The sequence below is a fragment of the Anser anser genome (genome assembly GCF_964211835.1).
Source record: "Anser anser genome assembly, chromosome: 2".
In the NCBI taxonomy this organism is placed as follows: domain Eukaryota; kingdom Metazoa; phylum Chordata; class Aves; order Anseriformes; family Anatidae; genus Anser; species Anser anser.
Window position 1 is genome coordinate 123,284,956 of NC_139721.1, and position 27,613 is coordinate 123,312,568.

At 35.0% G+C, this 27,613-nt stretch overlaps 1 protein-coding gene across 11 annotated transcripts in view; it reads left to right on the top strand.

Moving 5' to 3' along the window:
* Positions 1-27,613, top strand: part of ZNF385D (zinc finger protein 385D) — a 436,921-nt gene that overhangs the window by 342,767 nt on the left and 66,541 nt on the right. The gene's annotated exons all lie outside the window — the stretch shown is intronic.

The window sequence follows — 27,613 nt, forward strand, 5'->3', positions numbered from 1 at the left end:
CCAGCAACTTTGTGTGTGAAGACAAAATATGACATAGCAGAAGACAATATATAGTACTATTTTAGTCTTCCCAGGGAGTTTCATGACATGGGCGTTGCTGGTGGCAGCTTGTTTTCCCGTTTCAAATGTCCTTCAGTTATTACCTGTTTGCTAATTTACATATGGGAGTTACTTATATAAAAACAAAAATGTTTGAATGTATATTGAAGTTCAGCCCAAAAACATCCACAAGGTTCCTTCCTCATGCTAGTCATATGAAGAAGTGAAAGAACTTGTGTGCAGCTGTTTCTTTGTAGGCAGCTATTTATGAACATTTAATCAACCTATTTTTAGCTTATCAATCATGTATCAAAGCCATAAACTTGTCAAACACTTAAAATGAGCCTTGAAGTCTTCTGTAATAGATTGGCCATGTAGATATTAAAATAATGCAGCTTTCTTCATTCCCCTCAGCTTTTTATTGCTTAGCAAGAATTTTAACAAGATCCCGGTCATGATTTTCCCACTAGTGACTATCACATACTTAAGCTTCACTGAGAACTCTGGGTTTTCTAGTTCATGGACTGAATGCACACCTTTCTCTTATAGCATTGACATCATTCTCAAACAGTGATGCAAATCATAATACAATATCTGGAACTGTCATGATCCTCACAGGTAAAAATAAGAGAATCAAAATAGGATTTTCTGTTTAGAAGCTAGATGCCAGAATTGTGACTGTGAATACTGAGCCATTCACGGTGGGACTCTGATGAACAGAATTTTTAAGGGATAGTGGAGACTTCTGGGCCACAGCAGGTCCTTGTGACTGAGCAGCCTGGATCATTGCTCATAATTTTCAGCTTCGTCTTAAGAAAGAGTAAGTCATGCTGAATCATACATTGTATATAGCTAGAAGAGGCATCAAACACCACAGTGTTATGTACCAAAGTGAAGCATCTCCTTTACAAAGAGGGAACACCATTTGTTAGTCTGCAAAAAGATCCAGGCAAAAGTGAGGTTGAATATGTCATTAAGCTGACTTAATCATTAGCATATATGCAAATCATACAATCAGATTCATACATGGGGCAAAAAATTTTCCAGCTGACAGAAGCTGGGTATTTTCCAGAAGAAAATGTTTGAAATAAAATAAGTAAATAAATAAATCTAAATGGAAGGAAACAAGATAGTGGACACTGATACTTCTGACTCAGAGGACTGGTATGCCCCCATTCTGTTCCTCTTCTGCTGCTCTTAGAAAGGATTCCAAAGAAGAGAGGGGGAAGAGGCAGCGGCCATTTTCAGAGGCATCTACGATATCCAAAAAAATGGTTTCAGTGGAAATCTATTAATTTAGGCTGTTCACAGGAAACTCTTGGAAGAAAAGCTGTGCAGCATAAATTTAACTGCCCTTTCACACCTTCAGGTGCAAGAGTCTTGAATTCCAATTCACCAACTCTGTTCAGTGGAAGTTTGTTCTAATGGTCCTCTCTCTGAAAGTAGATAGTACTGTTAACTTTATGCAATGGGAAGACCTTACTGAGTATCTTTCGCTTTCTCCTTTTAATATTCACCTAAATTTTAAAGCATCCCCAGTGTTTCTTCTAGATAGAGAGATTAGGATTTCAAATGTTGTCCAGTGATTAACTTGGGAAGACATTTCTTCCCATTTTCTCTAACACCAAAAAGAGATTTGTGGATGTCTTTATGATGCTCTCTTCTCGTTCAGTGTGTATAGTTATTACTGATGAAATTCACAAAGTGCTCTGCTGAGGCTTTTCAAGAAATAACAATTAGAGTTCTGCTGGAGTTTTAGAAATGCTTTTCTGCAATGTGAGTGGAATAGGCAGAGCTAAGTTCCTTGGTTGCTTGGGTAATTCTGAATGTCCACTGGTTTTTGTAGCAAAAATGTGCAGATTTAATTTTGAGGCTTAAAGAAAAGGTTGCTCTAAAATAAATAAATAAATCGACTTTTGGTAACCCAACTATTTAAATACCAATACACACTGTAATTTTTTTCCTATTATTATGAAAAGGTTTTCATTTACTGAATATACCTACCTTTCATTTTCATCATATTTTGTTGAGCATGATTTAAAACCATACGAACAATAAATAGCTTTCCTGTTCAGAAACCTAAGGCTTTGTGGCGGTACTACTAATGCATCTTTATTTTTAGATGCTGGAGATAGGTTTTATCAGAGAATAATGAATAGAAATTCCATTTACCTACTGCACGACAGTATTATGAAAATGTTTACAATAAAACTGGTCTGTGAGATTTTTCATTTTTGTAGAGAATACAGAATTTTATCCCCTTTGATACAGACTTCTTTCAGGGCAGAAGAGCTTTTTTCTGTCTACATGGTATCAAAATTACATTTCAAAGAAAAATGAGAAAAGGCACTACAATAGTCTAAAATCATTTAGCTTCTTTCTAAAGGAGTTATCTATAAATCTTCATGACAGCTGTGTGTTCAGTATTTCTTTTTAAAATAAATCTTCTCATACAAGGGAAGGGAGGAATGAGCAAATAAGCAAAGCCTGTCCATGCTGAGAAGAAAAACAAACAAACAAACAAAAACATTAGAATAACAGAGGTGGGTTCAGTGGAATCTGTTTCAAGCAGTGCACATTTTTTTTTTTTCCATTGAGGGAGATCTCTTTATAACATTTGCCTTTACACTGTGCACCCAATACAGGGCAAAAGTGTGTGAGTTGCCCTTTAGATTTTGCCAGCTGCTGGGTGTTATTGAACCAGTTTAGATCTGTTAAATACATGCTTTATAGTAAACATTAAACATCTGCTAGAAGCACCTTGCAAAATGAATTCCAGCTAACCTGAGTAGGACAACTCATGTGCCTACCCTACAGGTAGGTGTTGGAGAAAATACTATGCTAACATGAGAACTCACTAAAAAAAAAAAAACAAAGAAACCCCATGAATTCAAGGAGAAAAAAAAAAAAAAAAAAACTTTACTAAGTTTTCCTCATTTTTTGATAACCTGTGTTGATTATTTGATCTTGTTTTGCCTGCGTATCTAATTTCACCATTTGATCTAAGGTGTAACAGTGTCTGCTAACCAGGTTGATTCTTGCAAAAGGTCTCTCTCTTACTTTTCTGTCTTGTGTTAAACAGATACTTGAGTTCACCTTGCCTTTAGAGAAAGGTGGGGCAATGTTTTGATGTACTCACAGGACGTGAATTCCATTAAGTTGTCAGGATTCAAAAGGTGCTGTTTCAGTATAAAATAAACAAACAAACAAAAAAACTGAATGCTTTGGAGAATGAAGATGCAATATAGATCCATAGTATTTTACTATGGTTCTCACTTTCATGGAGAAGCAGAACCAGAGGACTCGTATCCATTTGTTAAGAATAAATCCTGTCAAACCAATCTAATTTTCTCCTTTGACAGGGTAATTGATCTAATGAATAATGGGGAATAAGTAGATGTGATATCTTTTGGCTTTAATAAGCATTGATAAAGATCTATGTGACAGCCTTATAAAGTAAGTAGGGAAGTATGGTCCAGGTAAAATTGTAAAAAGTTGGTTGCACAACAGATTGAAAAACTATACTGAGAATAGTTGTTGGTAGTTTCCTGTCAAAACAAAAGAATGGTACAAGTCAGGATCTGCAGGAGTCTTTTCCACACCTGCTGCTACTCTAAATTTTCATTAATGATGTGTCTGAATGAATAGAGAGTACGCATACTAGGTTTCTTAATGATACCAAGATGCAGGTACCTGATAGAAGGTGGCAAGTTCAGGACTGTAGTCCAAAATGATAATCCTGATTTGGAGAAAATAATTTAGAATTCCAATGAATGCAGTAAATACAAGCACAAATTATTTTATTTAGGCTGGAAAAAATAAATGAGCAAGCAGTAAAATGAGAAATGTCTGGCTTAATGAGTAAAAAAGACTTACTGAGTGTATGTTGTCAAGGGCTAACTGGGAAAAAAATTACATAGATCAGTAGACAGGTAAATATTCCACAGTATTTAAAATTGGCAATGCCTCAGATAAAGAATCATTTACAGCAGTGGTCATCACACTTCAAAAAAACATAATTAATTGCAAAATTTAGAATACATCAACAAGTATGACAAGACGTGAAAAAATATCACTTGGCTGGGGAAAGTAGAAAGGATTGTATAAAGTGAAGAAGACAATGAAAATATAGCAGGTTTGGAATATATTAAAGCAGATTATTAAAAGCACAGAGACCAACTGACCTTTGTGTTCCTTGGGTTCAGTAGAAGAATATTCAGCTTAATTTGCTTCTTTGATTGTTTGTTTTAATCAGAATATTTAGTGAAATAATTCCAGTTACAAAGTTTGTGAAATTCTGAAACGAAGAACATAGGGTTGGATATGGGCTCCCTGTCAGTTAACAGTCTTAAAAAGTTTGACACCGAGTTCTGAGGATGGCCAGGAGTGCTCAATGCTATCCCACAGTTGAGAGAGAGATTAGATGGCCTTGCACTTTAACTGCAAAACTGTTTCTGTGGTTTGAAGGAGTTAACAGAGATTTCATTTCTTATCTGTGCCAAGCAGTGGTCACACCTGTTCTGGGCCTCTCCAAGGGGAGAGAAACTTTCAAAGTTTGTTCTTTGAGAACTAGGAAAGGCTGATACAACTAACTAAAAGTTATTTAGCATTTCACCTTCCTGGTTTGAAAACTGTTATTTTTCAACTTTCAGAAATACTCTTAAAAGGTATTTAAAACCACGTGTACTATTCGCCTCAATCACTGTTGTGTGTGTGTGGCTATAACCACATGTTCTCATTCTTTGCAGGTTTTAATTGTACCTCTGATTTTGAATTAGATTAAAATTTAGATTATAACTTAACCTGTAGATTTAGAACCCTGCTTTGGTATAAAATCAACAATTTGGTATAAAAACAACAATTTCTGCTTGAATTGTAAGACACAGCTTTCTTAAAGTTGCTTCTTGCCATTATCATTTATTACCAGCTTTCAAGTGCATTTATTTATTTTCTTGGGGCCATTTTATTTCTGGTTGTTCCAAACCAATATACCCCCCTTCTTTGAAGTCATCAGCCCAGTTCTTTAAGATTTTCTTGCACAAACACTTAGAGATACTCAGCATCTGTTTCAAGTTACTGTTACCCTGTGAGGGTATAGCACTAATTGCAGCACTTGTACCTCACTGAGAACAAATATTCCAGAATTAACTCCTTATATGGATAACTCCATAACTTTTATTTATGTATGTGTATGAGTATATTATAAAAAACAAACACAAACAAACAAAAAAAAACATACACTCATCCCCTTATGCGTGTGCATGTGTGTGTATATATATTTATGCCTGTGTGCATGCACATGTGCATGTGTGTATGATATTTCTTTCTAATAATGTACAATCTTTTCTGTACTGTGAAGGTCAGTGTTAGGAGGAACAAATACTGATTTCGGTTGTGGAATTGCACATGCACATTGATCATTTAAGATCAGAATGTGAGTCAGAGTGGAAATATACTCATAGATAGACGCATTTCCAGAGATGCTGGTTTATAGTATTCACTGGAAAAAGTAGCTAGTAGTTCAGAGAATTCTGAATATCTAGAATTTTTGTCAATACACTATGGAAATCCAAAAATTGCTAAAAATATTCAAGATATTTTTGGTATTCAAAAAATCTAATCAAATAAAATAGAATATTTTGCTTTTACCCTGCATACATTACAAATTTCTGAACAACACAATGTTATTTTGCTCATTGTATATTCAGAGGAACCTTTTTTTTTTTCATGTAGGAACTAACTAACAATTTATGAAGTAAGAAACCCACAATAGTCTGCTGAGCAATATTTATGATTTTTGAATTATTATTAATATTATGAAAACCTATAGTTTCTTGAAACAATTCTAAAATGCTTAATAAAAATATAAATAAATTCCTTTTGCTGTTTTTACCTTCTATACAGTACTATTATGCACCTGTATAACATAGAAGCATAAATTATACATATTTAATACAGCACCTTGCTGTTTAGCTTCTGAGTACTTCTGGAGGTGTTGAACTGAGTCCTGTGACTGATATCCTAAGGATATATATAATTACCTTGATTGACAATCAAGCATATGAACCAAACAGTTTGGGTGATGTTCAGTAACCAACTCTTCACTATTCCTGGTACCTATCTTCTCTTTTGTAATGAAAGCAATCTGTTCCATGTAAGAAATCTCTGTACTGCTGCAGAACATGGACCAGACCAGTGGTATCAGGCTCACAGAAGCATTGCCTGGGGCAAGAAGATATTAGAGAAAGAAAGTTTTAAGTTACTGATCTTTAAAACATCTTGCTCTGAATGTAAGCTGATTACTCAGTCTGTTGTTGATAAGGACAGATGGAGTCACTTTGTGTCCACTGTATTCATACTGCAAAATATGCTTTCCATCCAAAATTCACTCTTAAGCCACATTTAGCAGTAGCTGTTGAAAAGGGAATCTCTAAATTCAGGAGAAAGCAATGTCTAATGCTCACAGCTCCCTTCACAAGCCCAGGCTGTGGAGAATGTTCAATATCTATGCCAGCTGAACGTCAGTCATTGTAGAAACATGATCCTGGAGAGATTAAAACTGTCAGTTGATCAGCAGCTGTTGCTGTGTTAGGACTTAAAGATGCTACAAAACAATTGCTTTATACTATTTTTTTATTCATTTTTGTCAACTCTCTGCTCATCCTACCTGGTTATTTCATTTTCAAAGCACTCACTTTTTTTGATAAAAGAAATCAGTTGTGCAGAAGGTTTGACATCTCTTGAAAATTACTTGAATTTGCTAGTAATGATCTGTGAATAGGTAACGGCTCTCTTTTATAGTCCTGTTAATAATTTGCAGAAGATTAATGACCAGTGTTCTGACTGTGGAACATGGAAACAAATTGGTTTAAAAGGTTTCTGCTTCTGGCACCAAAGTGAATGGTTGCAATATTTGCCAGTTGGAGCCAACTTCTAACTTATGCTTGGGTTTAGATGATCTTAGAACTACAAAGAGCAGCAGAAAGAAGAGAGAAAGGCAGAGGTGAGAGTACTTAAGAGGGAAAGTCTAAAATGCTTGTTACTGTCAGAAAGTTTTCCTTCTCTCAGAAATTATTAAATTGAGATATAAGAATGTATCGGGAAACATGAAATTGAGGAAAAAAAAAAAAAAGAAGCTGGTCTAAATTGTATGATGGGTCCTAGATTTTCCAAAATATGACTTTAATGTTAGGAGTGCATCGGGAAACATGAAATTGAGGAAAAAAAAAAGAAAAAAAAAAAAGAAGCTGGTCTAAATTGTATGATGGGTCCTAGATTTTCCAAAATATGACTTTAATGTTAGGAGTGCTATGTAGATTCTCTGTCAGTTAGTAAGATGACTTGCAGACAAAAGTCATATATATCTCCAGTGGTTTTAATGAATTGGGTCCTGTATCTACATTCTTTGGGCTATACTGGTGTCAGAAAGATTTTGTATCTGGTGAAGGGTGGGGGGAGCATTATGGGAATGAGATGCAAATACTAACATTGGGAAGATAGTGGGCAGCTGTTGTTTCTTAGGTGTCTTTGGCAGGAACTGTAGAAACAAAGATAAAGCTTAGTATTATTCAAATGCACATTGAAAAATACCATTACTTACCTAATGGAATTAGGAGGAAATTAGTACAGACAGACAAACATATAAAAGGGGCAAGTGTTCTTCATGTTTGTTCTGATTCTCTCACATGATCCATTCATAGAAAAGGCTGCCACTCCAACTGCAAGGAGAGAAACCTCTGCTTTATCGCTTATTCCCATACACTTATTTATATTTGAGGTATTTTTTCCTGTCACCTTCCTCAGCCCAAATGTGAAGTAAATCAGTCAAATATAATACGCAACTGAAATTTATGAACAACTGTGATGGGAACTCTTGCAGAAACCACTTTCGATAAGCGAGTCATCACCAAGAAGGAAACATAAATTGCAAACTCTTTTCTGTGTCATCTTCACCCACCTTTGTTTGGCCTTTTCTAACTTTTTGCTTATAGATTTATAAAAATAATAATAAATATATATCTAGCTGAGCATCTGAGATTCTGGATTATTAATAATAGGTGCAGATAAATTTAAAAATAAAAATGGCAAAATATTGGCTGTTCTCTGTCACCTGTCAGCGATTCCTTTTGGCTAGACTGTACTTACTTTATTAGGCACTGGTAAGGATACAAGAAAAAAGGAACAGGCAAGGCTCTATGTGAAAGTTTGGTCTACAGAAAGAGCACATAGGGAGAAAATTTGCAGTTTTGTGTGATGTGGATAAATCTTTATCAAAACGAGTTAACTGATGTAATTACTAATTCTTTCTGAAAACACATTAAATATAGTTTTTTTTTTTTTTTCTTCCCTTGGCTTTTGCTGGTTATACTCTCTTCTAACAGCTGTAAAACCTTTTCAAATAATCTTACACTAACTCTGGAGACTTTTTTTTTTTTTAATTTATGGTCAGTAGAATTGCACTTCCTGGGATACCTGTGATATAGTCTTCTTTCTGTATCTGTGCAGGCAGCTCTTGTGGCAAAAATAATATTTAATTTTGTGAGAATTACTATTAAATGTAACTGTCCCTGATGTAAACAAATTCCACTTCAGAACCTCCAGGCCTGACTTTTTCAGTTCCTTGTTTCTTTTATCACTCCTTGCATGTCTTTTACAGTCTCTGGGGATATTGTTATTCCATGCACTCAGTCACATCACAGCTAACAGCTGGGAGTCTGATCCTCTGAAGGAGTGGAAGTGCAACCCAGTATCTGCTTTAAAAAACTTTATATTGGAATATATATTAAAAAAAAAAAAAAGGCAAGCACATATTTGAACTATACCTTTGAGGGTGTATTTCCCTCACTCATGCATTTTTTTGATCTCAATTGAAAATGAAGCCTTTAAAGGTTTAAAATGGCCAAAGGAGACTGACTTCTTTTCAGGAAAGAATCCAATATGGCACTTACACTGAACTTCCCCATGGCCTTTAAAAGCCTGATTATGAATTCAAAACATATATTCAAACTGAAGCAATGCTTTACTGGTAGAGCATATAGTTGCTTCAGTATATGTAGTTTTCTGATTGGTTGATTTAAAACTATGTTTTTAAAAATGAAAGGATTTACTCTGTTTGGGGTTTATATAGGTCTCATTGTGTCATGGTAGAACTATAGGTACAGATGCATAGCAAATTTACTAAATTCATGTATTAGCTCCTTTTGTATGGGCTTCAATGTTTCTTTTTCTTCTTTATAAAGGAGATTTTAGAAGGTAGTCCCTAAACAGGTTTTATCCTTTCCCCAGCATAGCCTATTTTCTCTGCATCAGTGGACTTGTCATGATAATCAACTTTTTTTGTCCCAACCATCAATCACTCCTGATTACAGCTGGGAAGAAGTTCTGTTCTGTTGATCAGCCCATCAGTGCACATAATGTTACACCTGGAGACAAGTGAAAATCATCCCTCGCTGGGAGAATCACTTGCCTTCAAGCTTTTTGTCTGAAGTATTTTAATTTACATTTAGAATCTTGTTGCAATTGTCAGTGCTTGCTTTGATTTTACTGTTTCTTGACAAAAATAGCAAGTTCAGTTGATCTTTCCCTACATGATTTTAAGAAGAATGCTTTTCTGTTTCAAATAACATCTTATGTTGTAACTTTTCACTTCATTGGACAAATATTACTATAATTATCACTATATAAATTAAAATCTGAACAATTATGGGGTACTTCACTAGGAGGAACATAACATATGTTAGCCCAGTATTTTTGCAAAAACAATTTTGTTGGCTTTTAATCTGATACTTAGCTAAGGTAATATTTATCTTTAGAATTCAATTTATTTAAATTGTTTGTGTAACAGATTTCACAGCAATGGAATCATTAAAAATTAAAGACATCTTTCCTTTCTTTAAAGGAAATATGGCTTGTATTATTGTGATTGTTACTAAATAAAGCACTTCTGTCAATAAGTGCATTCTATGTATCTAAAGCCAAACATATTTTCTTCCTTATAATAAAACTGTAACTGAGTTGTCACAAGTATGATGAAAGTTCATCTTGAGTAAATACTTTAAGTTTTTTTAATAACTTAAATATGACTTTTAGTTAGCTATCAGAATAACCAGATGTAGTTTAATTGCACCATTCATTTTCCTCCTACAGTCCCTTTTTCATTTTTAGCATCTTTTTAAAAAGAACAATATATAAGAAACCTGTAAACCTGATACTTCAGGGGCTACAGGATGAAGTGTAAATGAAAAAGAATGTAGAGCATGAGAGTATGGAGTAATACAGATTTGATTAGCAATCATGTTTTTACATAAAAGGTTTAATTAGCAGTAGCTCATTTTCCTATTCCTTCTGGCCATTTTCTGGACAGTGATATATTGCTTTTTTGCAGTGAACCTTGCCAACAAATAGAAGGTGTTATGTTTTCATTAGATGCAGACGCTTCAGCATTATTATCTCTCACCTCAGTCTACACAGTGATACAAAACATGTCCAAATGTCATAATTTAATAGGCGAAGGATATATACAGTAATTAAGGAACGGAACGGAACGGAACGGAAAGGAAAGGAAAGGAAAGGAAAGGAAAGGAAAGGAAAGGAAAGGAAAGGAAAGGAAAGGAAAGGAAAGGAAAGGAAAGGAAAGGAAAGGAAAGGAAAGGAAAGGAAAGGAAAGGAAAGGAAAGGAAAGGAAAGGAAAGGAAAGGAAAGGAAAGGAAAGGAAAGGAAAGGAAAGGAAGAACTATGGCATACTTGCTTAGATGCTTTATTTTGTTTGCTCTTAAACTGGTGATTAAAACACTAAATCGCAAATCAAATAATCTCTCAAACAGGCTCATTCCTTATGCTCTGTCTGTTTGAATACCCTATTTGCCAAATACAAAATTTCATCACTAGTATAGAAGTTATTCTTTCAAAGTGGTATCCTGTTTATTTTTATGCTTTAGTAATTAATATGAATATATTGCAGCATTTTTATTTTACAGGGTACATCAATCTGCATTACCTTTCCAAAGACTCTCAGCACTTATTACTGTTATGACATAACAGAAAATTTTCTTTTGTTATTAAAATAGAGATGTTTGGTGGTTCTTCATTAATACAATTCTAGTCAAAGAGCCTGCCACAAGGTACTTGTCACTGCTTGTCAATTTCTTCTCTAACATGATTTTCATACCATAATCTTACTCAGTTATAAACAGTTAAAATAAAACCAGTTTCTAAGATAAATGTGTTCTGAGAAGCAGCAATAAGTGAGCAACAATGTCTGGAGAAGCTGGAAAACCTGGAGTATATGGAAATAATTACCACTTCGGGTACTGGAGGAATGAAGATTTTTACAGTATTTCATTGCATATAAATCCCAGTGCCTAGCATTTATTATTATATATATATATATATTTTTTTTTCTGAAATTACTTTACATGACTAATTTGTATCTCTCTAGTGCTTGAAAAGTCTTTAAGAATGAAACTTTCTTCACAGAAAAGCTGAGGAAGTGTACATTACAAGATGTGTGAATTTTCAACAAAATACATTAAAAATGGTACAATGCCATTTTGGCTATTTTTCTAGAGCCTGTCTTAATTAGTGAAACAGGCCTTACTAGCAAGGCAAGCCTTTCTGGTCATGAGATGCAGTGAAAAGCCTTCAATCTTTGTAGGCTTGTCCCAGTGCTGTTGGAGTTAGTGCTGCCAAAACAACTGGTAAAAAGTAAGGAGAGAACAGACATTTTGGAGAAGGAGCAGATGCAGGGGCATTCAGCAGCACGGATACCAAAGAATGGAGACTGCAATGAGAAAGAGAAGTTCCTGGTACTGTCTCTTGGCTAAAATAGATTCGGTTGTAGTAATGGTCAGCTCTTATTCGTTTCTATCTTATAGGGATGATTGTGTTTGCACAAGTACAGACTCATTCAGTCCAAGCCACAAGGTCTGTCATCTTTCCAAGATGGATCTAACTTTTTATTATGCATGTTGTGTACTAATATGAGTAATTATAAAGGAAGAGAACTTTCTGTGGAGTGGAAGATATGCATTTCATTCTTGACAGACCTCTCCTACAACATAGTATGGTCTGAATTATTCTGCAATAGTGATCTTAAAAATTGTAGCATTATTATTTAATCAGTAATCTACTTAAAATGCTCTATCTCTTTTATACACGGAGCCTACAGCTATGTATCCGTGCAGCAAACTCCGTTCTCTTCTTTTCAGGTATGTAAGATGAGATCTTTTCCCTAGAGAGCTTATTTTCTAATAAATCAGAAATGAAACAAGAATATAAGGTAGGTAGAGCAGCAGGGTAAACGAATAAAGTGAAAAATACTTTCTGAAAACCATTTTTAAGAGTTTTGTTGAAAACAAAGGGTTTGTCAACTTACTAGAAAACATCTGAGAATATTTGAAATCAAGCCTGGAAAAAATGTCTAAGGGTAAATAAGAATAAGTGCGTTTTCAAGACTGGTAGTTTATATAATAGTTGATTGGGGTAGGTGAGTTTTTCTAAGGCATGTGAGAGGGAGAAAGGGCTGTGTAAGAGAAGAAACAAGTAACATTGAAAAATGTGTGATGATGCAGAATAGGAGATCACTGTGGAAAGAAAGGAAATTCTGTCAGAGTTCATAATTAAAATCTGGGCTATAGTTTTACCTATAGTGACAGAAAATAGGTGATTTGAGGAATGTGAAATTTTAGGTGGCAGAGTCAACAGCAGGACAAAAGTTATAACCATTCAAGCTCAACAATCATAAAAACTTTGGTTGAATTGAAGAAGAGGACAAAGTCCCAAAGAGTGTGTCAAAGCCGAGAGAAGTGGAAAGGCTTGAAGGCAGACTGGTGAAATACATTGGTCTGAAATATATTATCTGGCCAGCGCAAGGCTTGTTTTGCAACTTAAAGGAGGTTTGTCATCCCCCAGCTGGTGTTACTTAGGGTTCAAATCTTCTCTAAAGTCAGCCCTGATGAATATTTATTTTCTCCCCATACTACTTAAGCCCATATAAAAGCAATGATGGCTATAGTCTATCAATTAGCTCTTTTCTGGTATTTGTGGTAAGGAGTAATAACAGAAGCAATTCTACAATAGTTTAAATGGGTAACTGTTTTAAAACACCACAGATTACATGGTTTTGTTTTTTTCGTTTTTTTGTTTGTTTTTTTCTCTCAGAAAATCTACATATATGAAAAATATGCTGGTTTTGATATTCCTTGAATAAGAAAATGAAGGTCAAAAATATTTATTTACTTTCCCACTCAATGTGCTGTTCTCCTTTCCTCCCTCCCCCCACATGTCCATATGAAACCATGTTGGTAATTCACTGTGGCTGCTCCTGACATGAAATGGGTAACAGAGTACTAAGAGTGACTCATGGTGATTAGTATAGCCACTTAGAGTAATTGGATTATGAATTTTTTTCATGTCTTCAAAGTGTTTGTTGTTACAGTCACAAGAATCTGTGTGTTTTGCAGGCATGACTCCTTTTTTCTACAAAAAGAAGTCCCACCAGTTATTATCATGCATTTTAAATTGAGCGCTTATATTCACTGCAAAGAGATGGGTTTGGACTATAGCTAACAAGTCAGGATTTTGTTTAGTTGAGGTGCTAACGAAGGCTTACCTCATTTCAGAATGAGTTTACAGAAACAAGAATTGCATGTTGAACAAGGCAGAGGCCTTTGACATTTCACTGCAAGCTGTTCTGGTGCGTGCAAAATGACATTTTTAAAATTATGAGTGACGGGATGGTCCTTGAGGCCATTTGGCTGGGGAGCAGCAAAGTATATACTCATAATTCTCTTTTATCAGCTTAAATAAGATAAATCAACAGGATAGTGATCTTATCATTAACATCAAATCTTGAGTAATTTTCTGAAATTCCTGCTTTGGAAATAACCACATTTTCAGGCCTACTTACTCAATTAAAGCTGTCAATTTGGTGGCTGGTGTAGGCTTATTGTGTCACAAGGTCATTCTTCATTTCTGTTGGTTTAATGAACAGAGGTGGACTCCACCCATTTTAGAGATGTGACTGGTTTAAATGGGGAGAAGGAGAGAGGACTGTGTCATCTGACACTGGAATACACCCATGTTGATTAGTGCTTCAGGACAGAAGCACAGTGAAACAAATATATAGCTAACTTTTTGAAGGTGGAGGCTGTCTATGTAATTACTCTACTGTCCAAATTCCTGACTAGTTTATCTTGTGGACTCCAGCCCTGAAGACTTTATTAAGAGTTTGTGTACAGCTGAAACAAAGATTCCCATAGGTAATAAATTCTTTTGCTGGCTTCTGCACTAATAAGCTGTAAAATCAAAAGACTATGGGGGCCAATGCTGTGGACTGTCTGATAGAGCGGTTCTCAAATAAAACACCAGGAGGGGTTGGACCCAGATTCCTGAACCTGCAGAAGTCCTTGACTTATATTGACTGACTGAAAAATGTTTACGCTCAACTGAATAAACGTAGATGTAGGCTGTAGATTTAATGTGTTGTTAGCATACAACTGCTCATCATGCCACCATATTTGGAGTAGTAAATACTTTCTTTTAGCTGGAAACCTCTCCACCTGGCCAGTTGTCTGCCTGAAGAAACTTTAGAAAGAAATTAGATTTACCATGTATCAACATGAAGGTGCTAATACATCCTAAAACTGTGAGCTGGAAGTAAATATCTAGTTTGTATGTGGAATGCAATACAGTTTATTTTTTAGGAGATTGAAGAGCAAAAACGTTGAGGCTGAAATTACATCTGCAAAGTGAAATTGAAGAAGCACTGATTTAAAGATTAAAACCTTAGCCCTCTGTAAAGAGAAAGTCTTGGAAAGAATCAGAAGTTAAATCATGTCTGGACTTAGTAGGAGCCTTGGTTGCTAAATCCAGTTTTCCTGAACTTGGCCTGTATGTCCTCTTCCTCTATAAATGGCTCTGCAACAGTCTTGCAAGATCTCAGATGTAACACACTGCACATAATATTTGTGCATCTGCCCTGTCTGCCTTTGGAATCTTGTTTGGAGAGTGTGACTTCCCAAAGGGTCCCCATTAATAAGGCCTTGGATGATACCTGAGATTGTACCCTCACCTCTTCTTTGGGGGGTACAACCACAGTGCTGTATGGTTCAAAATTCTTATTACTCAGTAAATCTGTGTATCTTTAAGTGGTGATCATTTCTCAAGCTTATGCTTTGACCGTCAGAGTGGGTGGCACACAAGTGCACTTCAGTCAGAGCTGGGAGTGGGGGCTTCGTGAGTCTTGGAGGAAAACGGCACATACAGGCCCAGGTGCAATATAACCATATATACCAGACCACTAGAATTACCTGGAACTCTGAAAGCTAGGAAAACGCCCTGGGAAAGTTAATGTTTTTTCTCTAGTCTCAGGAAGGCTTGCATGACGAACTGCTAAAATATATCATGATCCAATAGATCATAGCAAATAGTTAATTTTACAATCACAGCATTTGCTATCTGCTGTTGCTCTTCCATATACATTGTTTGGACTTGCAACCTTAATGTTCTTTTAAGGTACTGTCTTTGTTTTATTTATTTATTTATTTATTTATTTATTTACTTATTTACTTATTTTGTGTGTGTGTGCTCTGTCTAAAGTTCTTTCATGTTGGAATAGCTGTCAGTCTTAAAATGATTTATAGTTGCACTGTGTTTGGGAGATATTTATTTATTTATTTATTTATTTATTTATTTATTTGATTATGGGAAAGACTTGGATATATTTTGGCTCCAGGATCAAAAGTAGGAAATTACTCTAAAATAGAAAGTCACACAGATTCAGTCCAGACTGAGTTCTAAGGGTTATCTGCCTTCTCCTGGTGTTTTATTCCCTAGATACTGTTATGTAGTGTTTCTGATATATTCTGTGGCTTTATATCTATGTGTAAACTTCTGCACAGATTATTTGCAACCCAGTAAAAAAAGCAGGACAATGGATTATATATATCTGACAAAAAAAAAAAAAGAATCTTTGTTAGTTTTATAGCTGGATGTCTGCAGGCTATATTTATATATATATCAAGTGTGCTCAGCACTGGAAACCTTCTAATATAAAATTTCTGGTGAGATGGCAGGTGGCTTGTGGTGTGTGTACAGCCATTTTTATATACATATACCTTTCATAAATTTTATTTAATATAAAAGAAACAGAAACTGTACAGATCTCTCAAATGGTGCAGTTGTGTTCAGCAGTGTAAGTAGGAACTGGCAGAGGAAGTACAGAGAAACAAAATAAGTTATCTCCATTTGAGTTAAATTGCTCTGGATGTTCTCAATTTTCATTTTGTCACTATATTGTAGACTGTATGTATGCCAAACCAGTAAGAGCAGGGTATCAGTACATAGCATCAACCAAGAAAATATAGAGCTGCCCAGACAAATGCTGTAGTGTAGGTGGTAAAGTTACGTATGCAAAGTTGAATATAAGTTTTTGTGGTGAAAACATGGTTTTTTTTGCTCAACTGATGCATTTCTGTGATGCTATACATTTTGTTTTCTCTGCTTAGTCAAACTCTGCCCATCTATGTTAAAATTCTTTTCACTAAAATAAAATGGTCCAGGTGGAGCATCACACTTTCTTTCAGTCACCAGTCCAGGGTGAAATAAATGTCAACTGTTGACTTAAGTGGAGCCAGGATTTCACTCACAAAATCTAAACTAATCATGCTTGCTATCTTTTTATTATTCTCTCAGCAAGGAGGTTCTTCCAGTTTCCAAAAAGCAATGAACAGCATGGTTCATTGTTTGTAGATTTTGGTGTTTAATGAGTTCATAGGAGTGAATGTTGAAACAGTTGTAAAGATCCTGTAAAGGTTTGTCAAAATATTCTTTCTTTATGAGAAAAGGAATGAAGTATATTAGCTACACTCAAAAAATAACTTCCAAATCAATATTCAAGAAGTTGATCAATAATATTCATATGGAGAAGGTAACAGAATATGTTCTGCATTTGAATGAATGTACTAAATAAAGTTATTCTTTTGCAACAGGACTTCTAGGGTAATTTGCTAACTTTCTGTCATGGTTGATTTCAACATAGATTTCAATGGAGCTTGGACTATTGAAGCAAATAGCTCATTCTTGAAGATCTTTTGTTGTTTTTAATGCATTGAATTAGCTCATTACTGTTGAATATGTAGTGGAAAATAGCATCTGTTTACACTGCAATAATATAAAAATTACTTACCAGTAACAGAATAAGGAGCAATCTGCAAAAGCTAATCATATTTGTGCACTTGTCTGCAAAAAGTAAATTGTTAATACATACCCAAGGGAAAAAGCACTTACTGGTTTATGCAACTTAATAGTAGTGTTAAGCATAGTGTATTAAAGATTTTTTTTTTAGGATTCAGTTTTGAAAGTCATAAGGATATGAATGTAAAAACCATAACTGTCTCATCTTGCTGCTTCATCTGTACTCAGTGATGGCTGAACTCTAGAAAGCATCCTGAAACTTGGTTTGCCCATGTCACTGTCAAACTGTCTGTCTATATACCCCAGAATGTGCAAATCCAGCTTAGAAAACTACAAGATTAGTGAGAGTTCTGTATCCATGTGCTTTATCACTTCAGAAACGTGCCAACATTTGGTGGCCATGCATGGAAAACTGTTAAATGTTACTGACTTAATTATACTAATTTAAATATATCAGTAATTCTTAAATGAGTATTTATTATTATTATTATTTATTTTCATTTGGGTTTCAGTTACTGTAGATTAATATGAACTAGTACTGAGGTATAAAAAAGGACAGCATAAAGACAATAATGTGCAGTAAATAAGTATTAATATGTTAGTAAATATTGAGAATATGTATGAAGCAGTTTGTCTGCTCCAAAAACTTTGGAACGCCAGCATTATGTTTCAATACTATTTGGAAATTTCACTCTTTTGGTAATATCTGTCCAAACAAATATAAAACATGAAATGATATCTTAGGTTTTAAAATCAGAAAGGGCTCTTATACCTGTCTTGTTTGACCTTTTTTATATTACACATCATACAATTTTGTATAGCTATTCCAGGTTTGAGCCTGATAACCTGTGCCTGACTAAAGGAGATGAGAAATATCAAAGTCAATGTGACTGAACATGAAATATAGAGCATCTCTTAGGTACTGGTCTTATGACATTTCAACATATAAAATGTCCTGTTGATTTCAGAGGGGATACTCTTATCCAGTAATGTCTGTAGAACTGCAAGTATACCTTAAGTAAGTATTTATTCTTGGCCAATAGAAAAAATAAAAATAAAAAATCTCCAGATTTCAGCATAACATGAAGTAGAGGAACCAAAGTATAACTGCAATGTAAATAGTAAGTAATGTCAGAACAGTCTCATAGGTTTGGTGTACTGCCTTGAATACCTGGCTTCTGGCTTCTTATGCAGAACCTGATTTCTATTAATATGAATTGCTTGTATAAGACCTAATTTACTATTTTCCCTCTCTCCTCCCCTCTCTCCTCCTCTCTCTCCTCCTCTCTCTCTCTGTCTTCTTCCTCTTTTTCTCTCTCTTTCTCTCTCTCTTTCTATCTCTCTCACTCTTTTCCTCTCTTTCTTTCTTTCTATAGTGGGAAATGACATTTATTCATTTTACTTTGGTTTTTCTCTTCTTTTTTTTTTTTTTAATGTAACATATATTTCTTCTCGAAGAAATATTCATTTCTTCTCCTGTGCAGAAGCCTACAATAGGATTTTTTCAGCAAACCACTGGCACAGGTCACTTTTGGAGTTACAAAGTTGGTTTAAATGAGACAGGAACTTGGGAGCTAAGAGTTCTTTTACTCCAAGAAACCATATTGCCTCTCCTTGGAGGTTCTTGTACTTGAAAAGCTTGGATGCTCCTTGGAATATGAGGAGAAGGAAAGAATCTGTGAAATATTCAGTCTTAGTTCTAGCCTTAAATTATCAGTCTTCGTGTAGCTGTGAAGACTTTTGATAGTGGACAATTCATATGTTTTATATGCACTTATGACCTTCTAAAAGAAGGATGGAGATTTGACCTGGAGACCACCTTACTACAGCCAAGTGCACACAAAACAGTGCTGAAATTAGGAAATTTGACCACTTTCAGTTCTAGTTTGTGGGTTTTGAGTTTCTTCTTATGGGTAAGAGCTGATCTAAAGGATGCAGGGTAGATTTATATTGAAATAACCATTGAAGTGGAAATTGAAACTATATTTGAGTAAAAGAATCAGAAAGTTGAATCAGCATTTTTCTGAAAACAAACTTGAAATTTGAAAAAATTCTATGAAATACAGCATTAAAAACAGTAATTCCAGTAACAATATAAAGACTGTACATAAGAACACAATGAAAATACCTCCATATACTCTTTTGTGGTTTTGTATATGCAAGCTTTATTACCTTGTCTGTCATTTCAAATACAAAATTCAAACGGTACTGAATTAATAGGAATTTAAAGATGCATTTTTTAAATTTTTTCTTGTCCTCTTTAAAATTGCTTGCGATATTTTTGTGTCTTGCTTTCCACTATTCTCTGATAGTTTGATTCAGTCAAAAATAAATAAAAAAATTCTGAAACTCAGAATTTAATGAGATTGCTATTCTGAATGTAAACAGACAAAAGTAGTTTGCTTGGTAACAGAAACCAGGTGAAGACACTCAAAGGAGCTATGCTAAACATACCATTCAACTTTCTTTAGTTAACAGTTAACCAGCTGAATGCAGAGGGAAATCGTGTTTTATTTCCAGTCAATGTAAAATTCTTAAATAAACTGAGGCTCTGGGAAGGTAAGTGTATGTGTATACCCTTGAATCCCATTAGCTGTTGTCAGCTGTGACAAACTGATACTCAGAAGGGTTTTGGCTACATACCCACCATTGTTATTCCTTTTCAGACAATACCAGAAAAGTCTGAACTTTTCAATACTATTCAGAAAATTACTGTAAAGCGGTTATTTTAAATTCAACAACATCTTTTGTTTTTAGGCAAACTTTCTTTGTGTATAAACTGAATACTGAATTACATTTACATTATTTAACTCATTATTGAGTAAATCACAGGAATATTGTATAATGGTGAGCTTATTTTCTTTGTTGTTTCTTTGTTGTTAGATGCATTCTACATCAGCTTCCACTTTTAGGATTTCCATTACTGACATATCATTTAAAAAGTATTAATTAACATAGTGAGTAAAATATGGGTGGGAGTCTACTGATACAGAAGGGAAGCTGGGGTACATTTGTAAAAAACAACAGCAACAACAACAAAACATTTGCTCAAGATCTTGATTCTAAATATTTTGGTTCCAGATTCAAAACTAGAAACATACATGTTATATTTAATAAGCTGAATAAATACATCATTTATTTTATCATGAGCCACAGAAAGTGGTGTATATATATATATATTAACTTTCCTCTATCTTATTCTAAAATTAATCTGAAATTAACCACCTGGTTAATCTGAGCAAAAGATCAAACAAGCTCAATATTCTCTTGAAATTCTAACTACAACAAGATTTGTCACGTGGAAAGTAAATGGTGCTTGAAAGTCTGCCAATTAATACAACGAAGATCAGATTAAACGTTAAAGTTAATTTCATTGATTAATGTTTCACTAATACCTGTTTTCTAAAGAATGTTTCATCTCTCCATCAAAAGAGTTCCCCCCAAAGAAACTATTATGAAAGTCAGTATGTAAAATCTTCCATAGACCAGAACTTGAAAACTCTGTTAATGAATTTAAACTTCATCTTCCTTAGCAATAACAAGGTTAAAATAGATGATAAATAATCAGTTTATTAAACTTTGGCATTCAGTGAACTTTTGTTGTGCTGCATGAATAAGTACCGGTTTCCTTAAAAGAAAATGCCACATATGGGAAGAGATTTATTACTTGAGCTGTATTCCCTTCAGCATATATATTTTGATATCTTCTATGTCTACTGGGAATGAAGTGGGAAGTGTTCTATATCTAGGCAGCTTTTTGTACCTTGCATAGATAGTTTCAGGTAATGTCACACTCAGTAGCAGCCTACAGTAAAAGTAGATGCATGGTCTACTAGAGTGCTACAGGACAAGAGATATTACACAGGGGATTCTTACCTTCTTTATCTGACCAAGATAAAATAGATTTTCCTCTCCAGAATGACAATATTTGATTTTACTATAGAATGGATGATTTTACCATAAGAATGGGGTCAATGCCAATCTCTCACAATGTGATGCAGACTCTTGCCAGGAGCAGTCTCTCACCATTATATAAATGGATCTGGAAGGAGCCCAAGCACAGGGGATGGGATGAAGCAGCTTTGTTAATGTGAAGGAAATAGTGAGCTCAGAGATCTCCCATCCTCTCTGTCATCCTTGAGTCTCAAAGTACATTCAAGAATGTGTTGAGTTAATGCTCTAAGAAAGAGAAAAGGGAACAGAAATTATTTCTTTCCATTGAAAGAGAAAATTAAATGTCTGGGAATTAACATTTATGTTATTCTTCCATGGTAATGAAGAATTGTTTTATTTTCTACGTACATGTCCTTTTTGGTGCTTGCTCTGTTTTTTGTATGCTTAGCACTAGGGAAGGGGGGCAAACCGATCAGCAATAAAACTATCACTTTTGATGTGGTAAAAGCCTTCTCTCAGAACATATCTGAAAGAAGTCACATTACACACACATCCTTGGAGTTTCATACCATGGTTACGTTTGAGTCTGTAGTGTAATTAACTCTCTGGCTCTGTATTACAGACTGATGTTGATGATAGAGTGCACAAAAAATTGAAATGACACAATTCAGAAGATAAAGGTAAGCCTAGCAGAAGGAAGAAATGACGACAGGCAACATTTATCTACACTATAATTGACTGCAGATTGAGTTTGTATATATCAGGCAGAAATCAAGGTACTCTTCTTGTTCAATATAAAACTTGTCATCGTGTTGACATCACCTTTAAAAATTACATTATACGTCTTCACTTAATCTCTTATTCTTCAAAGGCTTGCACAGGTTCATAGCTCGTTTGTCTCTTGTACTGTGACTTTGTTAAGCTCTGAAGTCCATGGAGTTCCTCCATGTTCTTGAAAGTGAGTATAGGCTGTATAAGTAATCCTGAATTTCCTGCCTGTACTCACTGGGCAAACAAAATAGTATGTGTTGCAAGACATATTATTTTGCAAATTTTAAAATACCCTCAAATAAAGACTTACTTATGTACTAGAGCAAATAAATCTCAGCGCAAAAGACTGCACAATACTCCTTATTTTATCAGGTATGACTCACAGTAAAAGCCCTGTCATAGGCAGTACCAACTGTTGGGAGCCTCAAGGCTGCTAGACTTCCTGTAAACTTCTACAGTTAACTTATTCTTCCGTAGAGATCAGCTCTGGTTATGAATGTAGCACATACTTGGTAGTATACAAATGTCTCAGCTGCTTACTGCAGTTTTCTCTGAGCTCAATGATGTCATCACTGACCGGCAAGACTGGCAGTCAACCTGGCAATTTTGGAGTCACTAGAAAAAAACTTTATTTCAGTATGATGCCTTTTCCAAAAAAAAAAGACTTCTTTTTTTTATTTATTTTGATCAATTTTTTGTGTGCTTAGAGCACCTGTAAAATTATGTTTGAAGTACTTGTTGACAGCCCAACTTCAGGAAGATAATCTATACTCAGTGATTAAGATAACGTAGCACGGGCATCTCATAAACAATTTCTCTCACTACACCAAAGGATAGAAGCCCTTTTGCCTTATGCAGCCCTGTGTTACTGCCTAACCTGGAGTGGCCAGCTTAGTGACAATATTAGTTTGAACCAGAAAACTCATTTTTTGTTTTTAAAGCTATTTTGTATACTTTTTACTCTGGGAGATCTTCATGTCAATTACTGATATATTAGCCAAAGTTGTTACTGTTTTACTGGGAGTGACAATAGAAGTGATAATAGCATCCAGCAACTGGTAAAAACAAAGACATGATGATGTGAGCTACTGAAATCTCAGACAGACAAAAAGGGGTTTTCGTCCTTCTCAGCCCTTGTTTGGGGCTTTCTGAGGGTACAGGCAGACTGCAGCCTTGCTAGTGATTGGTTGGATGACAACATGGAATACAGCACTCTTCCTGTTGGACAGCTTTCAAAATGTATTGTGAAATGAGAAAGATATAATGCATGATAGTTGGATTGAATTTTTGTGAGGAAGAATCACTGGAACATACTGACTACACTTTTTAAAAAATTCTTTTCTTTGAGTTGGCTTTTATTAGGAAGGTATTGCCTAGAAGGAATGAAAGAGGCAAGAAATCAATCTGTAAGAAGACTGGTAATATGAGATGAACCAGGAGGGATATAGAAAGGATAGAAGATGTGGTGCTGCTAAGTTGAAAACTCTCTGAGAATAAGAGACCCTTTTGTGTTTCAGTGCACAAAATTAAGCACAATGTTTTTGTTGAACCAATGCCTAAAGAACATAAGTGAGAGGACATGATTCACTGGAGTACATTATTCAGACTGACAAACTTATTTTGAAGACTGCTGTATAGATATGATGACTGTAATTGTACAAGAATACTGTCTGGATTGTTTGAAATATTTCATATCTTTCTCATCATATTTTACACATTGTAATTTTCTTGGTAATATGTCCTTATGGTAATTGTGGTACAATATTGCACATAAGCAAAGAAAATATAGCTGAGTTTTGACGTTATGGCTGTTATTTCTAACTGCTTTCAGGTGTAACTATACAAACTGCGTATAGAATAGTTATTATTTTATGGTATCTATATGTGTATTTATAATAAATATATATATGTATATATTTTACTTTTTACACAGACAAATATGTTTTTATATTCTAACAATTTGGCAAATTTAGAAAATGTGTGGATTAGAAAGGTCCCTAATAATTCAACATAGATATGCAGAACCAGAGGAAATCATTTGTTTTGCAAAAGAGATTCTTAAACTGATCTGTATTGCTGAAACAGGCAGGACTTTACAAATAACCTTGAAAACTGAATTGCCATTTAGACATCTTGCCATTTCTTTGGTTTTTAAGTAACTCACATAGAATAAATTTTATCCACACGTAATTTGCAGGATCAGAGCTCTCAAAATTTAGTTAAGGATCCATGCGTTTTCAACTTCAGATGCAAAGTAATACAATATACCTTTTACTTTCTTGTTTGACATCTCTTTCAAGAATGGATATAGTTCCTTAAAGTGCAATGTAATGTTAAAGCAGCAATATTTGGCATATTTCTCATGTTCCATCATGAGACTAAGACTGGGTAACATGTCAGCTGACACTTGTATTCACAGTGCTAGGGATAATTCTGTGTATCAAACATGGAATCAGAGGATCACATAATTATAGAATGGATTGGGTTAGAAGAGACCTTAAAGGTCATATAGTTTTAACACCTCTGCCATAGGCAGGGATGCCACCCACTAGATCCAGCTGGGCAAGGCCCCATCCAGCCTGGCCTTGAACACCTCCAGGGATAGGGCATCCACAACTTCTCTGGGCAAGCTGTTCCAGTGCCTCACTAACTTTACAGTGAAGAATTTCTTCCTAATGTCTAATCAAAATCTATTCACTTTTAATTTAAGACCATTCCCCCCTGTCCTATCATTATTCACCCGAATAGAGTCCCTCTCCATCCTTTTTATAAAGCCCCTTTAGGCATTGAGAAGCCACAATGAGGTCTCCCCGGAGCCTTCTCTTATCCAGGCTGAACATCCCTGGCTCTCTCAGCTTTTCTTCATAGGAGAGGTGCTCCAGCCCTCTGATCATCTTTGTGACCCTCCTCTGAGCTTGCTCTAACAGGTTGACCCCTTTCTTGTGCTAGGGGCCCCAAACCTGAATGCAGTACTGCAGGTGGGGTCTCATGAGGGCAGAGAAGAGGGTCACAATCACCTCCCCTGCTCTGCTGGTCATGCCTCGTTTAATGCAGTCCAGGAAACAGTTTGCCTTCTGGGCTGCAAGTGCACACTGCTGGCTTATGTCAAGCCTTTCTTCCACCAGAACCCCCAAGTCTCTCTCCACAGGGCTGCTCTCAACGAGTTCTTCTCCCATTCTATACTCCTGTCTGGGATTGCCCTGACCCAGGTACAGCACCTTGTACTTGGACTTGTTGAACCTTATTCGGTTTACATGGACTCACTTCTCCAGCCTGTCCAGGTCCTTTTGAATGGTATCTCTTCCTTCTTTGGTATCAACTGCACCACACAGGTTGGTGTCATCTACAAACTTGCTGAAGGTGATGTGAGAAAAAAACACACTGTGTTGGAAACTGTGATGAAAGAAGAAAGTAAGGTCTGTCTTAAGGTATTATTCTGATGATTTTGTAGTCATAAAAAGAAACAGAAGTTAATATTAGATGACTTTTAGGAGAGATGTTTGTGATTACCAAGTGTTCTCTAATAATATGGAGTTTTCATTTTAGGATCGTCCTGAATCTCTGCTGCTTGAGAGAACATCTGTTTTTAGATTAAACAGCTGTTTCTCAGAGGAGATTGACTTCTGTCAAGATGAACAATTATAAAATTCAGTACCCCTTTATAAGAAACGTAAAGGGAAATCTTCCCTTGATTCCCATTGAGTTCAGTAGATTCTGGGTTTTGCCTATCCTCTGCTTATAACTTGTCCGAGCACAACTTGTTGCACAAGTTGATAAGACGTACGTACACATAAGATAATATTGAGATAAAATATTAAAATATTAAAATAAAATTGGGAATAATTGCATTTTACGATCATTTTATATTTATTATTATTTTTATTATTATTATTTAGGCTGACAACAAATACCGTTTTAAGCAATGAATTTTATAAGCTACAAGTAAATGTCATTTAAGTAGTGAGGATTATTTTAGTTCTGTTATGGCTGCAAGAAATGATAGCGCCATATTTTATATTGCCATGTTAGAAAGATATTTATGGATATTTTTCCATTTTCCCCATCCCACTCTTGCAAGTAAAGATCTCTAAGTAGAGGTTATGTAAACTGTCAGTGATCAGTGGGAAGTGAGCAATGGAGAACTTTTCATAACAGCCACTGTACCTGTAAGTTTATGCAACATTTTTCTACTTCGGAATGTTTTCATTCATGTATTTCAGAATACTGAAAAGGTCAGCACTTTCTACATAGGGCCTTATTTTATATTCCTTGTGCATCCAACACTCTGCTTAGGTTGAGGTTTGTGGAGCTATCGCTGTGAGAATTTGGAGTGAAGAGTGGATGCAGGAGGCATAAACCTGGCTGTGTTCTACCAGTAATTCTGTGAAGAAACTTGAGCTGTGTATCAAACTAAAATTGGCATTCATAATCTAGTATTAAGGATCATGTTCTGACTACTTTTCTGATATTTGAAAAATGACACTATTAGTTAGGGGAAAAAAAGTGCACTCAAAAACTGAAGCTGACTGGTAATTAATTTTGACTAGAAACTGTAAAAACAATTGACATGATAATATCATAAAGATGTACTTTATAATGTCATTTTTAATGCATCATCATAACCTGACACTGGTCTTTCAGTTTAACAATAATTAACATCTCTTGATTGTTTGTATCTGGCTTACAGTGTGTCTTGATGTTACGTGTTGGGAATTGTAAAAGGTGCATGATTGTGCTGTTTCTGTCCAAGTAGTTTCTAATTAATAACTTCACTGTCCAGTGTTCTTTCAATAAGGGTACCTATTATAATATTTACATTACTTTAGATACAAAGAAACTGGCTTTTCAACCAAACTGAATGATGCATCTCGATATACAACAAGAGTGTGTGTGTGTATGTATTTCTATGTGTGTATACACATACATGTATATGTGTTTATTAGTTTAGATAAGCTCTGTCACTTTTTCTCACCTTGGGCTTCTCAAATCTCAGGCATCTGGAAGGAAACATGACTTTTCATGAATACTGAAAACCATAAATCTCGAGATTAATTAATTAACACTCTTATTGTGATATTCACTAGAACTTCCTCACATCCTAGAATTCAGCACAGGGCAGCATTAAGTAAAGGTATAATGACTAACAGGTACCAGATAATGCAGGCATCTTCCACCTGCACAAGTGGCTTAGTGAATTGAATGACGGTGTCATTTTATCCCTCTGATCCTTTGAGTTTGTAGCTCCTAATTGACATATGTGTTTATTTCTTCTTGTGATTCCACAATAGAAAGTGTTTACCTTATATGTTCTCTCTAAGCATCTGCAGTTGTTTCATGTCAGAAATAAAATACTGACCTTCATGTATCCTTGGGCTGACCCAGCATAGTTGTTTTTAGTTTGTTCATTTCTGTGATAGTTAAATTTTGATTATTTTCCAGGGTCTCAATAATGTTCTTCAACTAGGAAAGGAATTGTTTTCAATTAAGTTTGAATTTCAGCAACAAAAAGTGTAAGGAATGTATCAAATTATTATTTTATTAATTGGAGGAGTATATTTCCTATAAGAGATTAAATATTAGAGAGAAAAAAAAAAACAAGTTCTGATTATTCGTATTAATTCCAATGTCTTTTTTAGTAAGGTTTAATCCTATACTTAAAATACTATTCTTAAAATATACATACAACATAAATTAAATGAAGAAATGTTGCTATTAA